The following is a 21,539-nucleotide window of genomic DNA, read 5'->3' as shown; positions in this document are numbered from 1 at the left end:
GCATAATCGTGCAACGTTAAACTAGATATTGCATTTAATTTTAATTTCAGTAATAATAATAATAAATTATTCAACTGAAAGGACTGTAATTTATGTTGACAGCAATTATCATAAATATGCAATCATTATAAAAACAATGCTTTGAGTAGAAAGATAATTCTTTCCAAGTGTTAAAGAATACGCACGCGATAAAACGTCTCAAGAAAGACGAGACGCGCTTTGTGACATCCAAGATAAGACGAGACAATGTTTTGGACACGAGATAGCTTGTAAAATGTCTCGTCTTGTTTGGAATGTCTCGAAAACAAAAGTCTAAGTTTTAAAATTATTTTTCAAGATCTAGTCTCTTAGAGGCAGAGAATAGCTCTCTGCCTTAAAATTAATAACGGTATTTGTGATTTAAAAAATATAAACAATGCCTACAGTTAATAGTTAACTTTTCGAAAAGAAGCTTCATTAAGGGTGAAAATAAAAGATGTCCACAAACTTTGGGAGATAATTCGTGACATCAAAAGGAGACAAATGGTCCTCTTGTAATTTTCGAATTTAGCTTCGTTGTCGAGATACAGGGTTGCCAACTGGTCGTGTTTGAGAAACTCACTGGGGATAAATTCAACTCCAAGAATAAACTACTACTCATATATTTTTCAGGTCAATTGACATACTATGTTGTAAGATTAAATATTTATTTATGAAGTGTTTACAAAATTTGCCAGTGTCTTTTCTGAGAAAATCGTCGAGAAAAAGTCACCTCCAAGAATAAACTACCCCTCGTAATTTTCTCTAAGAGAAATATTTGATACTGCAATATAGGGTTGTTATTTAAATATTGATTAATGAAAAATAAACAAAATTGTTAAAACCATTTTTGAGAAAATAGCTTTTTTCGATTTTCGGCTGTTGGTAAACCACACTTATTTTAGGTGGTAGGAAAAAAATTGAAAAATCTCCTGTAGGAATACTATGTAAACCCTAAGTTTAAAATTTGGTGTAGATACGTTGAACGGTATGGCCTCTCGGCGAGTGCATAGAAAAGTGTACCGAACGGACGCACCGGAAGGACGGGTGTCGAAAAGTCGCATTTTCGGTATGTAGACACCATGAAACATGTAAATCCGTTGAAATCTGAATTAGATATATTATTTTCACAATCACTATATTTTCTTCTCTCTTTTGTCGCTCGAAAAAGAAAAGCCTGAGTTTACAACAAAAAGCTAGGGAGTTTACCAAAAAAATATTCAGTTACAGGGCCCCCGCACTAAACTTTTTAAATTCAATTTCTTAACTGTGTTAGACCGCAGTTGTTATTGAAGTGTGTATTTGGATAACACGAATAAACTTATCGTATTATGCAAATACATCGAATGTCAGATTATCGAATAAAAAACTTCGATTGAAGAAAATCCACACTACAAAACTAACTCACACTTTGAGCACATTTTCATTAGACATATAATATACCAATTAATGCAATCCTTGTTTATGAAATATCAGCCTGTTTTTACTTCTGCAATTGTTGACAGCTGTAATTTCGTCCAAACGCTACATGAAATAATTCTTGGTTGACGTCATTGTGTTACTATTTTAGTATTGTTTTCTTCAGACTTGGTTGAAGTTTTATCTTAACGGTTATACATTTTTTTTCTTATTGCATCGTTACACATAAGAATAAAATGTTGTGATGAGTGGATAGATTCGAATCTACGAACATTGAATTTTCATTCTTCCAACACTTTACCAATGGACCAAGCTTTGTCTTCACGTTAATGCACGGTTACAGGGTTTATTACGATTTAAATAAAATGGCTGGCTGTTAGAGTTTCCGGCTCACATATTTCGATAAAAAATTTTCATTGCTTCATAGATACGTAGAGCAATATTTAGATACACATTTTAGGAGAGTGAATTTTGGTGTATATAATAATTTCATGCCAGATAAAAGCTGGATAAGTTTTGATAACATGTTTCATATGTAGTTCTCAATAATAGGCTTGTTATTCGGGGTGACATTCCAAGGTTCAGCATTGACTAGCAGTTTTTGCTATTAATATCCCTTCTAACAATATTGGCAGGGGACAAAAGTTAGCCCGTGTTGAAGCTTTTTGCTCCTAATTTAATTATTTTACTTTACTATTTAACGTCATCATCATCATAGGTATTCTGCCTTTATTGACAGGTCACTTACCGCAGCTGAGAAGCTTCCATGCTCCACGGTCCTCCGCTAACCTTTTCGTCTTCACGTATGATCTTTCTGTTTTAATATCATCCATTAATTGTAGTCTCCTTCGCCCCCTCCTTCTCTGTCCCGCCACCATACCCTCTAGGACGTCTCTCATGACACAATCTCTTCTTAGGCAACTATTTAATGAATATATTGAAAATTGTCAGCAGACACGTATGCAGTAATTTATTTCGGGGGGGCCCGACTTCAATATTAAGATAAATTATAATAAAATTTTAGAAGATAACCCTCAAAATTAGGCAAAATTTACAGAAAAGTTGGGATTTCAGAGGGGTCCGGACCCCAGGACACACCCGTAAATGCGTCCTTGTTTGACAGTAACGTTTCCTCATTTTGAAATCCTCAAAAACTTCGGATATATAAAGGAAAACGAGTTGTTTTCGATGAAATATCACTTCAAGGAGACGCGACAGTTTTATTGCACATTGTGGTATCCCACGTTCACAAGGGCAAGAATTCCTTCCCTTTCTCTGCCAGTGTGCTCTATCGAAAGGTTAGGTTTGTAAAATATTACTCCTACGAACAAGCATGATTGGCAGATAGGAATACTGAACAGAACTCCACAGAAATGCGTGCTGAACTTACGTTTATAGCTACCTTTTGGTGATTTGCCCTCAAGGTCAATTGAGTGGTGATTCAGTTACGTCTCTGTTCTTAAGCCATGTTCGTATTACTTCGAACAGTTTTGATAATGAAAAGCATGCCTCGTAATATAACAGACTTCTTTCGCGTAAGAAATCGAAACTCAGTTGGTCAGAGCAACTAGTCTGTACGAATTAGGTTTTTAGTTCGAGCCCAGTATGAGTAAGGGTTCTAATTACTATTGTTTTTATCTTTTTTATGTGAGGAAAAATCAAATTGTGGCATCGCGATATCAAATGTATTTGGTTAGGTAACTTTGTCTTAGCTAAACTTTAAACATCAGTAACCGTCGAAATTATTTCACTAATCGATCACTTACTGAACATTTAAAACACGTGAAAGCAGTGGCATAACATGAAATTTAACCTCTCCTCCGCAGTCCTTAGTTATGCGTCCGTACTTTCTGGGGTGGACCAAGGGCCGAGCTACTGTCCGGGGCGCCAGAGAAAGAGGGGCGCCAAAACGAGCCTCAAAAAGTAAATTTTATAATGTGTTTTCTACTGACGTTTCTGGTTATATTCTTGTAAAGTAGTAGCAATTACATGATCTTTTTCAATTTCACCATGGAAGAAGAGATTTTCATTGTATTAAGGGGGCTGTATCGAAAAATGGAGTGAGGGCATGTAGAATATAGAGTGACAGGGAAGTAAGTATTGTTTGTTTGTTTGCTTAAGTTTAGCGTTCCACGGTTGTGGCCAAGGGAGATGTGGATACTAATTATAGTGGAATCCGAACCACTTTTATCGTTCAACAGTAATCCACCGGGAATTGGACCCGGCACCACAGAAGGCAGGCGTGGTAGCCAGTAGACCAAGCGAAGGGGCGGGGGCGGAGTTCGTATTGTTTATAGCGGGCCATATTCTTTGTGAAATTTTCTTAGGTAATGAATTTCTTTTTGAAAAATGGGTTTAAAATATTAAAAACACTATGATAAAATGTAAAATATAGGCTAGTACTAGGGGAGGGCGCCAAAAAGTCACTTTGCAGGTGTGAAAATTTGGCCTGGTCCTCCCCTGCGTACTTTCTGTATATTTTTTGGCCTTGCGGCTTGTGCAGTCCCCACGCGACAGGGTTGCGGGGGCGCTATTTACGCCTATGCTTCGAACGTAATTCAATAACTGCTTAAGAAATTCTACCATCAGCGTGCAAACGGGAATATATATGTTTCTAATAGTCCCATAGAACTTTCACTCAGATCGCCAGATGCAATTTTTCAGAGTGTGCTTTGGCTAAGTAGAAGGAAGATCTGATGTTTCCTAAGTAGGTTCCTTTCAGAAAGTTTGCTATTTCTTTAACGGTGATGTAAATAAACATACTCATCGTTCTTAGCCCGACACCAAACCATCCTGGACAAATCCCTCTAGAACAATGATCGGCAAAAGTTTATTCTGCCTAATTTTATAAGCGACTCAAGGGTGAAACACTTGTTAACGAAAGCAATGTTGTGTATATACTGCCTTGTTTCTGACAAAATATAAAGTGCTTTGTAATCTTTAGACACTTTTACTATTCTTTTTGTCACCCTTGGTTGTGTAGGGCAGCCAAGAACAAATAAAGAAGAGGTAATATTACAGTCAAGGGGTGCTATAAATATATTAGGTATTTCTTTTGTTACCTAACCATTACGGCCTAGGATCGTCTTCGGTACAATAAAAAAATGCTACGTGATATTCCATTCACGAAGGAGGAAAGGATGCTGTAAATATATTTCTTATTCATTTTGTCTGCCCTGCTTCTCAGAAATTATATACTTTCTGTTGGAGGGTGCTGAAAAGAGAGGGGGAAAATAAAACGTCGTGCCCCCTCATACATTTTAAATTTTGTGACGTGGTTGCTCGAGTTATTACTAAAGAAAGCACTTTAAACTATGATATCTCAAGTTACTACATTATGTAAAGGTGGCACATTCAGGAATAATAATAATAATAATAATAATAATAATAATAATAATAATAATAATAATAATAATAATAATAAATATGAATGTTTTTGGAGAGCCGAAATTATGTGACACGAATCATTACATGTAGAGCTTTAAGATGAGTGGTCGTAGGGGAGGAAAAAACAGGATTTTTCTCTGTCTGACTCTCTAACGTTAAGATTATGTGCTGAAGGTAAGAAGCATCATCATTCTACAATAGGTTGCTTTTACGTAAAATATCAATTACTTGAGTTCTTCTCCTTCGGGTAACTTTCCTTATGTAGCAAATTCAAAACAATTTTAATTTAAGACAAATATTTATAGGTAAAATTAAACATTTAATAGGGAAATCTGTTATCAAAATATCCAAACACATAGATAGAAGACTATCTAGTGAGAAACATTGTGAAACTTTATAAAATTCTCCAAGTTAGAATTAATATTTACTGAAAAACATTCATTATGCATCAGTGAGCATGTAGTGAGCAGTGAGTACAGGGGAAATAATTACGAATCTGCAAACAAAAATTAGACACACTAATTCAAATGCGACAACGATATTTTTTTGGTATCGTCATGAGTTTTACACATATGTTACAATTTGATTCTTTCCCAAATAAAAAATAAATAAAATAACATAATGATAAAAAGGACAACAGCACTTCCATTGGGTTCGAACCCACTACCTTAGGCATACAGACTCGTTGCTTTAACTAACTGAGCTATTTGTTTTGTGGCGTGAACTGAACCTGTTCTACAGTAAGGACGATTTTTCATTACGATTGTGTTAACAATTCGTCCTTTTCCATAGACAATTTCCACTATTTGCTCTATCTATACGTTAATACTTAGCATAGATTCATATATTTGGAGTTCGCTGATAATGCATATAATAAGACATATTAGAAATATTTCGTTAAAATTTTCGTTTGTAGATCTAATCCAGATTTCTCTCAATGACATAGATGTCGCTGCTTCGTGTTGAACTGCAGAATTCCCTCGCGTTCTTGAAAATTTCCCACTATAGCAGAGTTGGTAATTCTCGAGATTTCTGTCGATTTAATGTTTTTTGCTTCTAATGTCTTTATTTTAAGCTAATATCTAACACAAATATTAAAAACGGGTTTGTTATTAACGTGTCCTGCTGGGGAAACCTTCCGAAATTTCGAACATATAAAGAAAACGGAGATATTTTCAAAAAGCTTCAAAATAAAGAGACGCGTCATTTATTTTGCTCATAGTAGTACCTCAGCAATATTCGCTGAGGCGATGAGTGGAATGTTAATAGAAGAACAAATATTTCGAATCTGTATATTTTCACGGTAACTGTTCGGCACAAATGTTCACCATTATCTGTAATTGATGAAGAAACAAAATTAGGAAATGTGTAATAAAGTGAGTTCAAATAAAAATCAGCCAGCTGCTAACGTCTGGAAAACAATCAATCAGTTTTATACAATACTATTAAAAAGGGAATTGGCTTATTATTATTATTTCATGTAATTTTGTAGTTTTGGTTTAACTCTTCATTTTCATTTTTTCATTTTTTAATTTTTTTCAGGCCTTTGTTTCCACCGCCAAAGAAACAAAATATATAATCAAAGCCCAGGGAATATTGTGTACCACAGTGTAATAAAACAAAATATTTAATAGAAATGGGAAAATGTATATAAAGTAGGCAATGTATGAAGTGGAGGCAGTTTGAATATTCTTTAGGATTCATAATCCAACGGAAAACTTAGTGCGTCTTGACTTCTGCAATGCAAATGACCGGCTATGACTTTTACAACTAGGAAGGTTCACAAAGAATGTTGACATGACGGAAAAATCATATAAATACTGCCGGATTCTCTACGGGTAGAGGGAGAATACTATTCTGACGCCGAGTATTCATAGTTAGTAATTTGTACGCCGTCATTCTGTCAGTCAGAAGTTCCACTCGTCACCATTATCAAAAAGTAAGTGATTAATGATCATGTATTGTATAGTCTAGTCTTAAAAGTCATACTAGTCCTTGAAATGCTCTGTAATTATTTAATTATGTTTCTCATTTTCTGAACATCAGATTATTAAATTCTTGTTCTAAATCATCTCTGTGTTGTTGCACTTTATCTCTGAACTTTAATTTCCATATTTATGGTCAATTCTGAGCCACTTTTCTATTCCCCCCAGACGTGCATTAATTTACATTACTTCTTGGAGGGACTGGGTTGATGTCAAGGCCATTCAGTGATTTTATATGCGAGAATGGTTTGGGGTTCGCATCCCAGACAAAAGGTCTCCGTTTGATATGCCTCCGGGAGGTTTCTAACTGCCTTTTACGTCCCAAAACCGTTCATGTTTAAGGTAGATTGCAAGCCATTAAACATAATGCTATAGATATGCTACATTGACTTGATCCCTAGTCTTCCGTTGCAAGCGCTGCTATCGGTTGAAGGAATTCCACTCGCTTTCTCTCGCTTAGCAACAGCTAAACCCTTATTGGCTCAACGCATGGGTGTGTGAGGGTGTGAGCGTTAGTTTGCATTTTTGCCACGGCTCAAGACATTTTGGCAGCACAATAGAACCGTATCATTACATTAAATTGAAAGTACAAATTATTTATTTTGATGTATAGGATGTTGCGTATATTACGGTAATTCTGTTGGAGTGGGCGACCTCCCACCCTTAGCGCCGTGTCTACCATTATCAAGAGTTGAAGTAATACTTGGACATGGATACAAATGAAGATTAAAGAGAAATTTAAATCATTTGGATTTGGATACAATATTCATCACGTGATTAATTGTGAACAAAATGATAAAATGTTTTAAAAAAGAGAGAGAATGTTGGAGATGTCGTAATTAAGATTGTGAATAAGACAGTATGTTTAGGGCTATGTACTGGGTTTGTTAGTTTATTATGCTTTTTAAGTTGTTCGTTTTTCTGATTACGAAGATAACAAAATAGGTTATGAGTATGCTATAATAAGAATCGGAAAACCTGATATGTAAGTGACTTCCATTAATAAGTCAGTATAGTTCATACAAAGTCTGTGAACATTGTTTTATTATAAGCACTTGTATTAAAATAGAATGAACATTTTCATTGACTGTTTACTATGAACAAAAAAGTTATAGTAAACATTAAATATTAACAGTTAGATTGGCATTTTCTGATAATGCTCCGAAGAGGACCAGTTAGATAACATTAGGTTTACCCACAAAAAATTAAAACAAAACAAATTTTACTTTGTTTCCTCATGCTGTAGGCCGTATATTACAGCCATTTACATGATTAATCTTATAGATACAAAAAAGAAAATAACTTTAAAGAGTGAACACAAGTATTCACGAACAACGTTCACATAACCCAAGTTCACCATACAAAATAAAATTGTAGCCATAGCTACATATTGGTTACAAAAACAAACTCACTTTAAAAGAGAGAAAACGAATGTTCATGCCAGGCCTATACTTCAAGACTACACCGGTTCACCGGTAAACACGAGGCATTTTAATTAGCTCATACTCCAGATCTGAATGAAAAAATGAAAATATTAAACTGTCTTATAATTATCCCGGAAATTCAAATATTGACCTTAAATTTCTGAGGTCACTCACATATTTTGTATTGAAAAAAAAAAAACACCATAGGACTTAATACCTGTTGCTTTTGGCTACATTTTAATACCTCTTAACTTGACAATATTCCCATTCTTGTAAGCTCTACAAAAGTTTCCAGTGGTATATCCAAAGTTGACACAACCTTTTTTTTTTTTTTTCAATACTTTTCAAAATGTATTTGACATCATATGCTTCTAAGATGTAAAGGAACAAATCGTACCACATGGATAGAGAAAGGATTGTTCTCAATAACTAAAGCCAAAAATACCACTTCTGGAAAAAATTGGCCAAACTGAGAAGGTGTCTCATAATTATCCCGAAAATCACTGTCTTATAATTACCCCGAGGCACCCTAGCTATTACGCCAAAATCTAATGGAATTTTAAGTACAACTACAATGCATTATAAATCATAAAATTTATGAGCTAACGCATAGTGTGCAACCTAATCTTCACATCTTTAAATATTATTTAATCCAGACAAACTTAGTCTTTGAATTGACCTATTATTTGCAGAGAAACCGGTGTCCGTTTTCTGAATAAAAGAACTACCTAGTTATTTCATGAATACTATCAGAGATTTGGAAATAAAGCACAGACACAGATTTGACGATGTGTTGATATTCTTTTGCAAGACGATGCATGAAAACGTTATCATTAAAAGAACCAACAAGTTTTAAAAAATGTTCCGTTAAACCTGTAGGCAGGCTCCTCTGGCGGATCACTCGTCAATGAAATTACGAACATTGTCGATGATGAAGTGGTAGGTTACTTTGACCAGTCTCTTCTTGCAGGTCATTTATTGAAGTATTGACCACAGTTTGTACTCGAGGTGGAGATGAAGTGGATGATGTGGAGATGAAGTCTGGGATGTTGGCCTGTAGCCACTCCTATGTCTTCTGCACGGAAGCAGAATCCTGTTGGAAGGTCCACTGTTGATTGGGGAACATGGTGGTATTCAGTGGTTCCACAATGGGCTCCAACATTGTGGTTTGATAAAAGGTACCAGGTGTCTCACCTCTTGTTCACAAAAATGGAGGCATGTAGTGCCGTTGAAGCTCACACCCCACCATACATGACTGATGCTGTATGATGAAGCCTTTGCACCCTGGAAACATGTTTAACAGCTTGCATTGATTATGATGAATAGACATGGTCATTTTGAGCAATAAAGGACTGCTCAACTTTCAACAGCTTCTCGTTGGAAAAGAGAATTATCCTGAGATCATTTCCTGTGAAACGCTTGCGGTGTTTAGCTTTTATTACTCTGCTGTCGTAACGCATCAGTCAGGAAGTGATCTGTACATTGTTTGTAGGCTCTGAGTCCCAGGTCCTGACTGAGCACTCGTGACATGGTTGGTCTCAAAATGGATCTCTCTCAAGAGATCACTGATTAAATCCTGACGGGATTGCGCCTAATGGTTGCAGCTACAGCTTAAACTATCTGTGGTGTCACTATTGTGTACAGTATGCCACTACGCTGCCGGTAATTAACTTTTGCCTTTCATTCATGGTGGATGATGGGTTGGTAGCCAAACGTTCAGTGATTTGCAGAGGTTTCAAGGTGACGAAGGTCCGTGGTGGTGGTATGCCCACCTTGTGTAGCGCTATGACTGCAACACCACTCTGGTAGTTGCTCCACTACATTATTATACGTTCCCTCTGCCATATGTTTCACTGTGGAATGAACAGCTCAGGGACCCACTTCATCCACGATACTGACATCACTAGCTAATACCCATCATGGTCAAAAGATGGTCAAAATCTCTGACAATGTTTATGAAATAACTATTTACATAAATAAAAACAATGAAAAAATAGTAACATAAAAAGCTTTTAGTTTCCTTTACTTCAATTGGATGATAATGGTGGAAAGGTGGAAGTAGGAGGAAACGGGAGAACTCCGAGAAGACCTACAAATACGGTGTTTGTCTACCACAAAGCTCACTTGGCAAGAGCTGAGATCGAACTAGGTACCCCACGCGCCAGAGGAGAGCGCTCTACCACTGAGATACAGCGGCCTCTGATTTAAAAATATTTTATAGATTAATGAAAGTAAAAATAAACAACGTGAAAAATCGTTATAGGAATATATGGTATAAACAATCTCCGGTAAACAGAAGATAAAAGTATGATTAATTATAACAAAGTCTAACCCAAAATTTAAATTTAAAATAGTATACGCTTTAAATAAAAACTGAAAGGATTTTAAAAAAATACTCTATCTGTAGACATTCATATAAAATGATATTACAAGTTTTATGACTTTTTTAATCTCCTTTTTTTTTTAAAAAAAAATACTGGTTGCTATTAGCTAAGCAGTAAAAAGCAAATATAAACACGTTTCACAACAATAAGAATTTCAGAAAACAGCAAATTCTCACGCTGTTCTGCTGCAAAAAGCATGAGAAGTTGTTATTATTAATAATAATAATCCACGCTTGGTATGTTTGATTTAGTGAAGAGATGCTGTAAAGAGATAAACCCGCCATTTAAAACGTATTGTTTTAGTGTCGATGGGCTTTTGTGTCCGGCATTTTGACGATTGTTTATTTTATTTTTTTAAAATTTTCTTTGTTTTTTTTTTTTATGTAAAAAGAGGTTGAAACAGTTAAGAATGTTAAACTTTTATCACAATCAGTAAAAACATCGTAATATCTCTGTCTCTAGCGCGCTTTTTCCTTAAAACAAGAACTAACCATTACTCCTTCTTAAGTTCCATAGACATTAAAAGCAGAGCCCTTTTGGACTTTCATAGTAATAAACTGTTTCTGTGGACCTCTAAAGCAGTAAAAACGACGACCTGGTATGAGGATAATTAAGTCAGTTTTGAAATCACGGTTTGTTTTATGTGAACAATGAACAGGATTACGGTAGAATGTTCTACTGTATGTGTGATAGAACATAGAAGGATGATGTATTCTTCTTCCCTTTAAAGTTATACAACAGTCCGCCACAACTCGGCAAACTTTAGCTCAGGTTTCATCATCTTCTTGCAACGCTGTCGTTCGTGTAATTGCGTACAGTTATACACCAAAAAAATAAGTGCAGCAGCAAGTTAGCAAACTGTTGGTAGGAACGGGGAGAGAGAATCACACGTAAATGTACTACACTTGATGAGGTAAGCTTCTCTCTCTCTCTCTCTCTGTCTCGAAACTAGTGTTGCAATACAATGAGAAAGTTACTTATTTTTATTTATTTATTTTTTTTACTGTCATAGAAAGAGAAAGTTTGTTATTCTCGCGGTTTGTTAATAAAGGTACTACAGCAATGAGAAGACCATAAGACGGAAACTATTATCATAACAATAACACAGGCCTGCAAAAATAAAACAATGCTAAGCTGTTTCGGTTTAGTTAACTGATTCGTAGGTATTGGGGTGCGCTGAATCCAGGAATGACAAGTGTTTTGTCCTGGGACGTCTGGCTTTCGAACAAACGGGTGGTCATAGTTGAACAAAAATATGAACACAAATTTGCGATTTATAGAAACACCATTAACAGCGTAACACGAATGAATGTACAGAAATATGCACACACGTGAAGACAAAAAAGTAATACCATCCTCAATCAAATTGCTTGTGAAATCGTCTTTTTTTAAAAGGTCAAACTTCGTATGAAGCTTGTTCTTTTGTAGGTGGCTGCCGGAAGATCCCTAACAATATCCAGCAGTAGTCTGCCATCATCGTAACACTCAAGTTCTCCTGATACCGTCGTTCTATTTCTTTGCTATCTCGATAGAAACGCTCCTCCTGCCCTTCACTCACTGCTCTCACATTGTCAGGAAAGTAGTCAAGGTGGGAGTTAGAAAATAGATTTTTAAGCTCATGGACCAAGGAAGCTTTTGGAACGCGTGCAACATTTTTTCCATTATTTACTTGTACTGTGGGTCCTTTCGGTTTCCCAAAAACGTTTTGATGATCACAATAAAGGCAACCCAAGCCTCTTTTTGAGTTGGAGTCATTGAACTGATGAAGTCTTTGTCGGATATGAGTTTTCTAATATCAAGACCAACAAAAACCCGCGTACTCGCGTACTCGTAGTATTTGAGCAACAAACAGTGTAACCAGAACTACTTACCAACGTTTTACAAATCTAACATGTAATCTTACTAAATTCGTTTTATGAGCAGATTTATTGTTTTTGGTTTTGGTTAGTAATCTCGTACTCTCATCCATGACACATTACGATATGTGTCATGATCCCCATCCGTACCAATATACATGTATTTTCATGTTTCAGGAAGCATAGATACATTTAATCTTCCATGTTCATTTTTATTTTCGTGTGATGCATTTGGAATTTAGTCATTTCCAGCTTTCTGCTTGACCACGTTACATTTCGATTGTGCAAAAACTTGACGTCTCAGGAAGAAACGGGGGTCATTTTCAACTTCAGTACACTCAGAAGCGTAAAAATCAGCTAAACTTATGCAAACAGCTTTTTAGTTGCAGACCTGTGTAATTAATGGTAACAAAACTATGTAAAAACAAATATTAAAGAAGGTTTACAAAATTGCTCCTTCTTCATTAGTAGTCCGTTTATATTGAAAAATTACATAATTAGATATTTATCTGTATATAGTACTTGACTGTAATTTCAGTAAGAATTTGACAGAGATGCCTTTATTATTTCTATCACGGTAAGTACCAATTACCTAAATTTCTTACTCATGCAAGGACTAAGAATTAAGAACGAAGTTTAAAAATCATATATATATATTTTTTACAATAATATTAACTTATAATGAAAGAAAAATGTCTGAAGATGAGATGTAGATGGCACATTCTCATTGTAATCAGAAAACAGTACAGACTTCTGTTTTCGAACTTTTTAGACATCCTATAGAATATATAGATTCCATATTAACGCAGAAGAATGATCGAAAATGTGTTTTGCATGTTTAACCTCTTTGCATGTTATATCTGGGTGGCCCAATGCTTTACCGAAGGGAAACAGGGAATTGGAACCCCGAAATTCTCATGTTTACACTGTAGTAGAATAACATTTTTAGTTGAAAGTCTACAGTTATTTAAAAATGTGACTGTGCATGGCCTTACGATGATATGTGATGTGGCACTAAATTTGATTCCATGATGCTTAGAAATATTGAAAGAATAGTGTAGTATTCTGCACGTGATAAACATCAATACACCAGCGCCACTGCTGCTACAAAAAGGTATAAAACTGCAAGCATCACCCTAATTAAAATTAATTTTGGATAGTTAGCTTCCCTCTCTTAGTTTGTCTAGAGCTCTAAAAAATTTCTAACCTAGTCCAAATCTCCTGCCTTGCCTAGAACTTTGAAGCCTCCTGCCCACTTTACATTGTGAAAACTTACGCGCTCTCTTAACTTGCTTAACGTGTTTTAAAAATTTTTTAACCGCAACTACCCAGCTTGAGTGGAATTTTGTGGTTTTCTTTACTGCTCAGCTTGCCTGGAGCATTGCGGGACTTTAACATCTTTTTGCTTGCATAAAGCATTAGTAAACAAAAATTTCTTTGGTTGCCTGAACCTTGAAACACCTATTTACTCTAATTTCTTAGTACATTTTGTATTAATTTTAATAAATTTGTGTTATATTGTTTTATAGCAAAACCTTTTACAATAAAAGGTTGGGAAAAATGTTCAAATCTTGTGTGTGAATTACTCTACCTTCTACTAGTAGAGGTAAAAGAGCACGTGAACTAGGTAATTTTACAATAGATACTATAAGAAAGAAGTGCCGTAATAGTACAGTTTATCTCGGAGACTTGCATATCAATCAAAGCGCTCGAGCTCGAAATGCGTTGGAAATTAGCACTATTGTTTCTATTCTCGTCGAATTGTGACTCAGAGGGTTCACCTTGTCTCTGTGAAATGGGTAGGGAAGGAGGAGACACTTATGGTTCTAATTCATTCCCTTCTTCTATGTGGCCAGGTTATGGAAAAGTTGATCCTTATCTTTATACCGCCCGTGGTTTATATTAACGTGTCTAGGGTAATCTTTACCTTTACTGCGCTCATATGTAACAAAATACTCTTTTTCTTCTTTCTTCGATGTCGTAATTCAACAAGTAGTAGTGTCACTTGTTCACCACGAGAAGGAGTTTGGTATGCATGGCGTGATACGTTCTCAATTAATATTGAAACCGGAAGTGATACTAGATTTCTACTACTTCCGGATTTGGTGTAGAGATTAAAGTGGAGGTCAAAGCGGGACCCTTAATTGATTATAAAAAACCGCTCCTCGCTATCTGTTACTGTTTATATCGACCAACGTTGAAACAGGAAGTGGTTGTTTTCTACCACTTCTGGTTTTACAAGCGGAATATTAATGTGATCTTGATCAAATTTGGCATGTTTGTAGACATTGTGTAGATTTGTATGTTTAAAATACTGTATTATGACATGCAGACCATTGATTCTCAAGTATCGAACATCAAATCTCAAGTATCGAACATCAAATTTGAGTGTGGATTTTAGTGAAATGAAGAAACTTCGTTGAATTGTAATCAATAAAACCCACCTGATCTTGAACAAAGCTTGCTATTATGGTAGATCTTGACAAACTTTGTACACATTCGAGAATATTATGAAGTATTATGGTGTGTAGATCTTTGGTTGCTGAGTAATTTGTCATCAAAATTGAGTTTGGATTCAGTGAAATCAAGAAATTCAGTAAAACGCCAAGCCAGGATGGGACTAACGAGGGAACCTATCCAAGTGTAACTCTGACTTCGAGTCGAGACTATGGCCGTTGGATACTTTGTCCCAAAAGAACATAACACGAAAAGGGATATATCCTCGATCGCAACCGTTGCGGAGATATAAGCGTGAAAATTTAGAAATTTTGCTCCATACTATACATTACAAAGTCAGATTTCGGGTCAGATTTTTCGGAAACGGGCGGGTAAGGAAACTCAACGAATACATATCAAATTTGTGTGGGAAGCCCAGCACCTTTTGGATGAAAAATTTGTGTCCCCGGGGCACTCGCAGGGTGGCAGGCGAGATCCAACTCAAAATTTGCAAATGGAACCGGGGGTCAGGTAGCATACTGTATGAAAGCTATTGTTAAATAAAAGAAGATAGAACAAATCTCAACTCTCTACGATAACCCTGTGCAAACGGGCAGCTGGTCAAAATGTCAATACAAAAAATGAAATGAAATGAAATCTTTGAGTTTTATGTCCCACGGTTATGCCGGTTAGGCTAAAGGAGACGTTGATGAAATGGTGGAATGAAGAAAGTGGAAGGAAACGGGAGAACCCCGAGGAAATCCACGCACATGGTGTTTGTCCACCACAAAGTACACTTAGCGGCGGCTGGGATCGAACCCAGGACCCCAAGCACCAGAGGTGAACACACTACCACTGAGCCACCGCGGCCCCCAAAATGCCAATCAGAAAGTCTATGGCCATGCTTCTAAATCCGTTAAGTTGCGACAATAACAAAACAGAAAAGCACTTTAATAGTGCAGGGTATTGAAGTAAAGCAAAATTGCTGCAGTTTCTCTCTCAAAAGCACCCTCCAATATATTTTATTTCTGCACCATTATTCCAGTTTTCTCCAACCGCACTCCTCTCCAAGTTGCCTCACAGTTTCAAGGTCACTCCTTTCCGTCTTTACCTATGCCTCACAGTTTCAAGGTCACTCCTTTTCGTCTTTACCATCATGTTTCTCGTTCAGCAAATCTTCCGATAAAAATTTCACAGTGCAATCTGTGAATTTGGGGTCCAGATGCGCGAAGCACATACCGTTGCCTTTTGACCTTCTCACCCTACACGACGGTTACGATTGACAATGTATCCTTTCTCTTCTAGGACACGAAATCCAATGGTCATGGTCATTCTATGGCCCATTGTTCATTCGAAGTCACACTTATACTTGGATAAGGTCCGTTGTGCGACTCTGAGAGAGACTGCAGCAATTTGCTATACTTCAATACCTTGCACTTTTAAACGTGTTTTTCTGTGTTGTTATTCTCGCAACTTAACGGATTTAAAGCGGGCCATAGAATTTCTGATGTACGTTGTAGTGACATTTTGAGCAGTTACCCGTTTGCACAGGGTTATCGTAGAGAGTTGAGATTTGTTCTATCTTCTTTTATTTAACAATAGCTTTCATACAGTATGCTACCTGACCCCCGGTTCCATTTGCAAATTTTGAGTTGGATCTCGCCTGCCACCCTGCGAGTGCCCCGGGGAAACAAATTTTTCATCCAAAAGGTGCTTTGCTTCCCACACAAATTTGATATGTATTCGCTGAGTCTCCTTATCCGACCGTTTCCGAAAAATCTGATCCGGAATCTGACTTTGTAATGTATAGTATGGAGCTCAATTTTTAACTTTTCATGCTTATATCTCCGCAACGGTTGCGATCGAGGATATATCCATTTTCGTGTTATGTACTTTTGGGACTAGGTATTCAACGGCCATAGTCTCGACTCGAAGTCTGAGTTACACTTGGATAGGTTCCCTCGTAAGCCGATTTTGATCAAATTTGGCATGGTTGTAGACTTTTATATTAGCTTAGCACACATATGATCTGCAGAACTTTAGTCTTCTCAGTTATCTGCTATCAAATTTGGTGTTTGGATTAAAAAGTCAAAATTCCAAATGAAGTGGCTGATAAGTCAAGAACCAAAGGTCTGTTCACCACGATATTTCACATACGTATGTAAGAATTTAGTTAAGATCTACCAAATTTTAAATTTGGTTTAGTACAGACTTTTAGTTCCCGAGTTGTTGACCATCAAATTTCGGGCTTAAACGTATTAAGGAAAATAATTACCTAAATATAGTGTATATTTATAGTAAAACTTCACTAAAAATTAATGATGAACTACTTCCCCCCACCTACTATAGAGAAACTTTAATACTGAAAACGATCACCATTAAAACTAGAAGTGGTTGATTTCTCCACTTCCGGCTTGAACAGAGAGTTAAGAGAACATATTACTAGTATTTATTCTTAGAACGCTAAATTGATTCCATAAAACGCCCTTAAAAATTATCTTGGTACGATTACATTTATAATTTTGTTGTAAATAGCTTTTATAAAGTAACCTCTTCTCTCAACATTTTTTTTATTATAAGGAGAGGTAAGAGTAGATCTGAAAAGGTAGGGGGATGCATGACGTCACGCCGTCCCTTGTGCCTATCTTTGGCCATTGTCATTTTTAGGAAGTGCAGTGACACCACAGATATATCTTTTTTGGAAGTGGGGGAATGTCGTCCCCCGCATTTCCTTTCACTTTCATCCCTGCTTACATGAAATACGTATGACTGAAAACATTGATCGAAATATACTTAAAATGTAAGTGTAAGAGCTAATTATAGAGCTGATAGTTTATATTAATACCAGGTGTTCAGAAAGTAACTATACAGTGTCATGTGGTGTGCTAAGTGATGACTGATATGATTGTCAATTAGTAATACAACATTTTCCATTGTTTAACATATTTGAACCATACCTGAACCCTATTTGACCAGGTATTTGTATTTGTTCACAGTTTAGCTTAAGTTAATTGCAGCTATTTAAAGTGGTTTATGGAAAATAAAATGCGGCTGCATAATTACGTTCTGAACATCCTGTAATATCTCATTAACTATAGTGTCTACTCTTTCCTTGCTGTTTCATAATGAAAAGCAATGATGCCAACCTGCAACCTTATAAAATCCCATCTCAAAAGGCAGAAATTCCCATTTTGATCTTAAATTTCCCACGCGCTTATACTAATTACAAATTGTTCAAAATTTATGAAATACGGAAATCGAAACTATTGTAGACTGTTAAATATCATTTCTTAAATTTAAGAAGCCGTTTCTTATCTGTGCACCTAGACAATATTTTCTCAGAATTGAGATTTCAATTCTCATTCATTCAATTCTCGCAGAATTGCAATTCTCATTCATAAAGAAAGTAACAGTATATTTTCTCATTCCGCTGTATACAAGCTCATCTACTTTTCTTCATTTCTCATTAATGAGAGCTTCAAAATCTTGTTTCTAAGAAAAACAATTCTCGGTGCGCAGATAAAAAACGGTTTCTCAGTTTTAAGAAAGTATTTCTAACAGTGTACGTCACTTACTTTCTTCCATATTTGAGTGACTTAATCCATAAATTCCGATCTTCTAAATTTCTAATTGAAATTGTTGCTAAAAACAAGCACATTTTGTTGTCAGAATTTAACATTTCCGTCACATTTTTGTGCTATAATATTCTACTGAACGTTATGAAACTAGACTCTCCAGTTAATTTTGTATGGGATGTTTTAGAAATTGACTGTTTTTTATTCGGTAATTTACTTTGATGTCTCGTTTATTGAAGTGTAGTTAGCCTACCTCCCGCTCATAGAGAATTTTGTTGGTGTCGATGAAATAAAAGTATATGAAAAACCCCGAATTAAACTAGGCTGCCAATTTTGATGAAAATTTCCTTTATCCCTATTTGAAAATTAATGTAAACAAAATGGAATTTTCCCCAAGGGTTGGCATAACTGATGAAAGACGATGTGCTACGCTTTGGTATTAGTTTCACCTTAATAGATGGCGTACTCTTAAGTAATGTTCTTGTTCGTCACGAGTGACATCTATGTAGCACCACAAATACTTTTTCTTTTTGACAATTTTCTCGAAAACTTCCCATGAGCATTTACCCACACGCATGTTATTTGCAGAGATGAATGACATCTGCCTACTGATATTGTTACATTACTCATTTTTGAATATTTATTATTACTATACACTAATACTTTTATAGAACTTTTAAAAAAATAAAAATAGATAAATAGATAAAAATCAACTATACTATCTTAAAATGAAATCAATAAAAAATTAACTTCCGAACTCTAATCTGTAATCATATACATCACTCACAATCAACAGACAATGACGAAATCGAGAAACCAACAAAAATACTACTAAACCCTAACATTTGGAACGTTGCACTTACGCCATAACTCTTGATACTTAATCACACTCATCTCAGTGTTCGTAAGTTCCCTCGACTGACACAAAATTGTTTCTTTTCTTATCAAATTTTCTCTAGTTTGTTGAATATTCAATTCCTATGACAGAAGTTATATAATAAGATTAATTTAGTTATATTAGAGGAAGTCCCAGTCATATTTGTTTTTATTTATTTACTTTTTGCTTCTATTGTTTCCACTTTATTTTGTTTACAAAAAAAAAAATACACATAAATACACCCAAACAACAATGGGTGCAAATTGTGCACTTTGAACACCACATTGTTTTATTTCTAAAGAACAAAGAAACACTTAAGGATTTATATTGGTTAATCAGTCTGCGCGAGAATTTCCCTGGATTTTTACGTTTTATTGAAAAATTCCCCTTTTCCTTTTGTTGCTAAATTTACCTACGGAATTTCCCTCAAACCACGAACAATTATCACATTATGTCAAAAAAGGCTTCTCTTTTTCTCATTGCAGATGAGGAATGCCTACTTGCCACTCACACGCTAAACATAAACAAATATAAACACAGGACAAAATAGCCTCTGGCTAGACGTTCATCCTCCCCCCCTCAGATAGGATAGGTAAACTGACGGCAATTCATTCATTCAACTTTCTTGATTCTTTTTGATATTTGTGCCAAAACTTATACCAACATAAACAAAGTAGTAGACGACAGAAAATTACAGGAAATTTTCTTCCACACATTGATAACGCTAGAGATATGAAGACCTATTTTAACCCGCGACATCACACTTTTACAGAGGAGTTACCCTATAACATAAAGAATTTACCATTTTCTGCCACTGCTACGTGCTCAGCCGGATGTAATCCGCCAGTTGGAAATAATCTGGTGGTCTAATATTTTCTTTCTATTTTCCATTTTTGAACAGACGATTTCTCTCGAGTCAGCGACAAGAACGATGGCGCGGAAATTTTGCATCTTTGCTTCACATGCGTGAGCTTCTATAGATTCCCTAACTCAAATTTGTCCAATAGACGGAATAGTGTAATGTAAAAAATAAAAAGGCCTTAAGTTATTAAAAATCATTTTTCAAATCATCCTGACCCACCTCCAATATTACAAGTACTATGTACGTAAGTCATGTTAGAAGAAGGATTATGCATATCACTGTTAGGAGTATTGTGTCCAATAGTGCGTCCAGCCCGAATCCGGGGGACTAGGTCTCCCAGTGTTTTGAATGAATAAAATAATTTAAGCTATTATTTCTATATTTTTGAAAGTATATAGTAAATCAATGATGTGTTTATCATAGTCTAGCTTCTGTTGAGTTGTTCAGTTGATTTTAGTTTAGCGTCCCTTTCAGCAGCGAGGCTATATGAGACGTGGCTCTACTGATTAACGTGGAATCCGAACCACACGAGCTCCCGTCGGGAATCGAACCCGTGTCTCCCACGCCAAAGACGCGTACGCTAACCGCTTAGCCATGAGGGAGCTCAGACTAGGTTCTGGCTGGCCCCCATATTTTATCTTCTACATCCGCCACTGATTTTGTCGCTGTTAGAAGACAAACAATACACGCCAATCTGGTACTTAACAGTGTATTTATTTAAAAGCAAAACTCATAAATAAATAAACAGTTAATTCCAGTACAGTATGGCAATATAGGACCTACATTTTTGCATAATAAAAATGACCTTTTCTGGACTTTCTCGAAAACTATGCATGATAATTTATCCCCGATGTATTTAATTTTGTTTAGTTCGATGTGATCTATCGACTAATACGAGTCTTATTTTATCTTTGAACAATATATTATAGTTAAACAAAAGTGAGTAATAATTTTGGGCTATATCTTCTTAACCATACACTGTGTGTTATATCCCAACTTGCGCTAAATGGTCTATGTGGTGGTGTTCTTGGGTTTTCTCGAGGTACTCTAGTTCCCTCCAACTTTCTTCATTCCATTTCATTCATTGGCCTATCGTCATTACCCGATTGCCCTCTTTCTTAGCCTCAGTGCATAATCATCGGACGATAAAGTAAACGTAAAAGCACACTGTGTATTACTCTGTCGCTAGTATCGTAATGAAAAGATTGATCTCAGTTGCATCGTGGTAGATGGCGTGATTGGTGTACAACATCAATGTTAAGGAGTTGGTAAAGGAAGGGTACGGTGGTTCAGTGGCAGAATGCTTACCTCTGGTC

The sequence above is a fragment of the Thermobia domestica genome, chromosome 1 (assembly GCF_964235325.1).
Source record: "Thermobia domestica chromosome 1, izTheDome1.hap1.1, whole genome shotgun sequence".
Taxonomy (NCBI): Eukaryota; Metazoa; Arthropoda; class Insecta; order Zygentoma; family Lepismatidae; genus Thermobia; species Thermobia domestica.
This window is presented reverse-complemented; position numbering follows the sequence as displayed.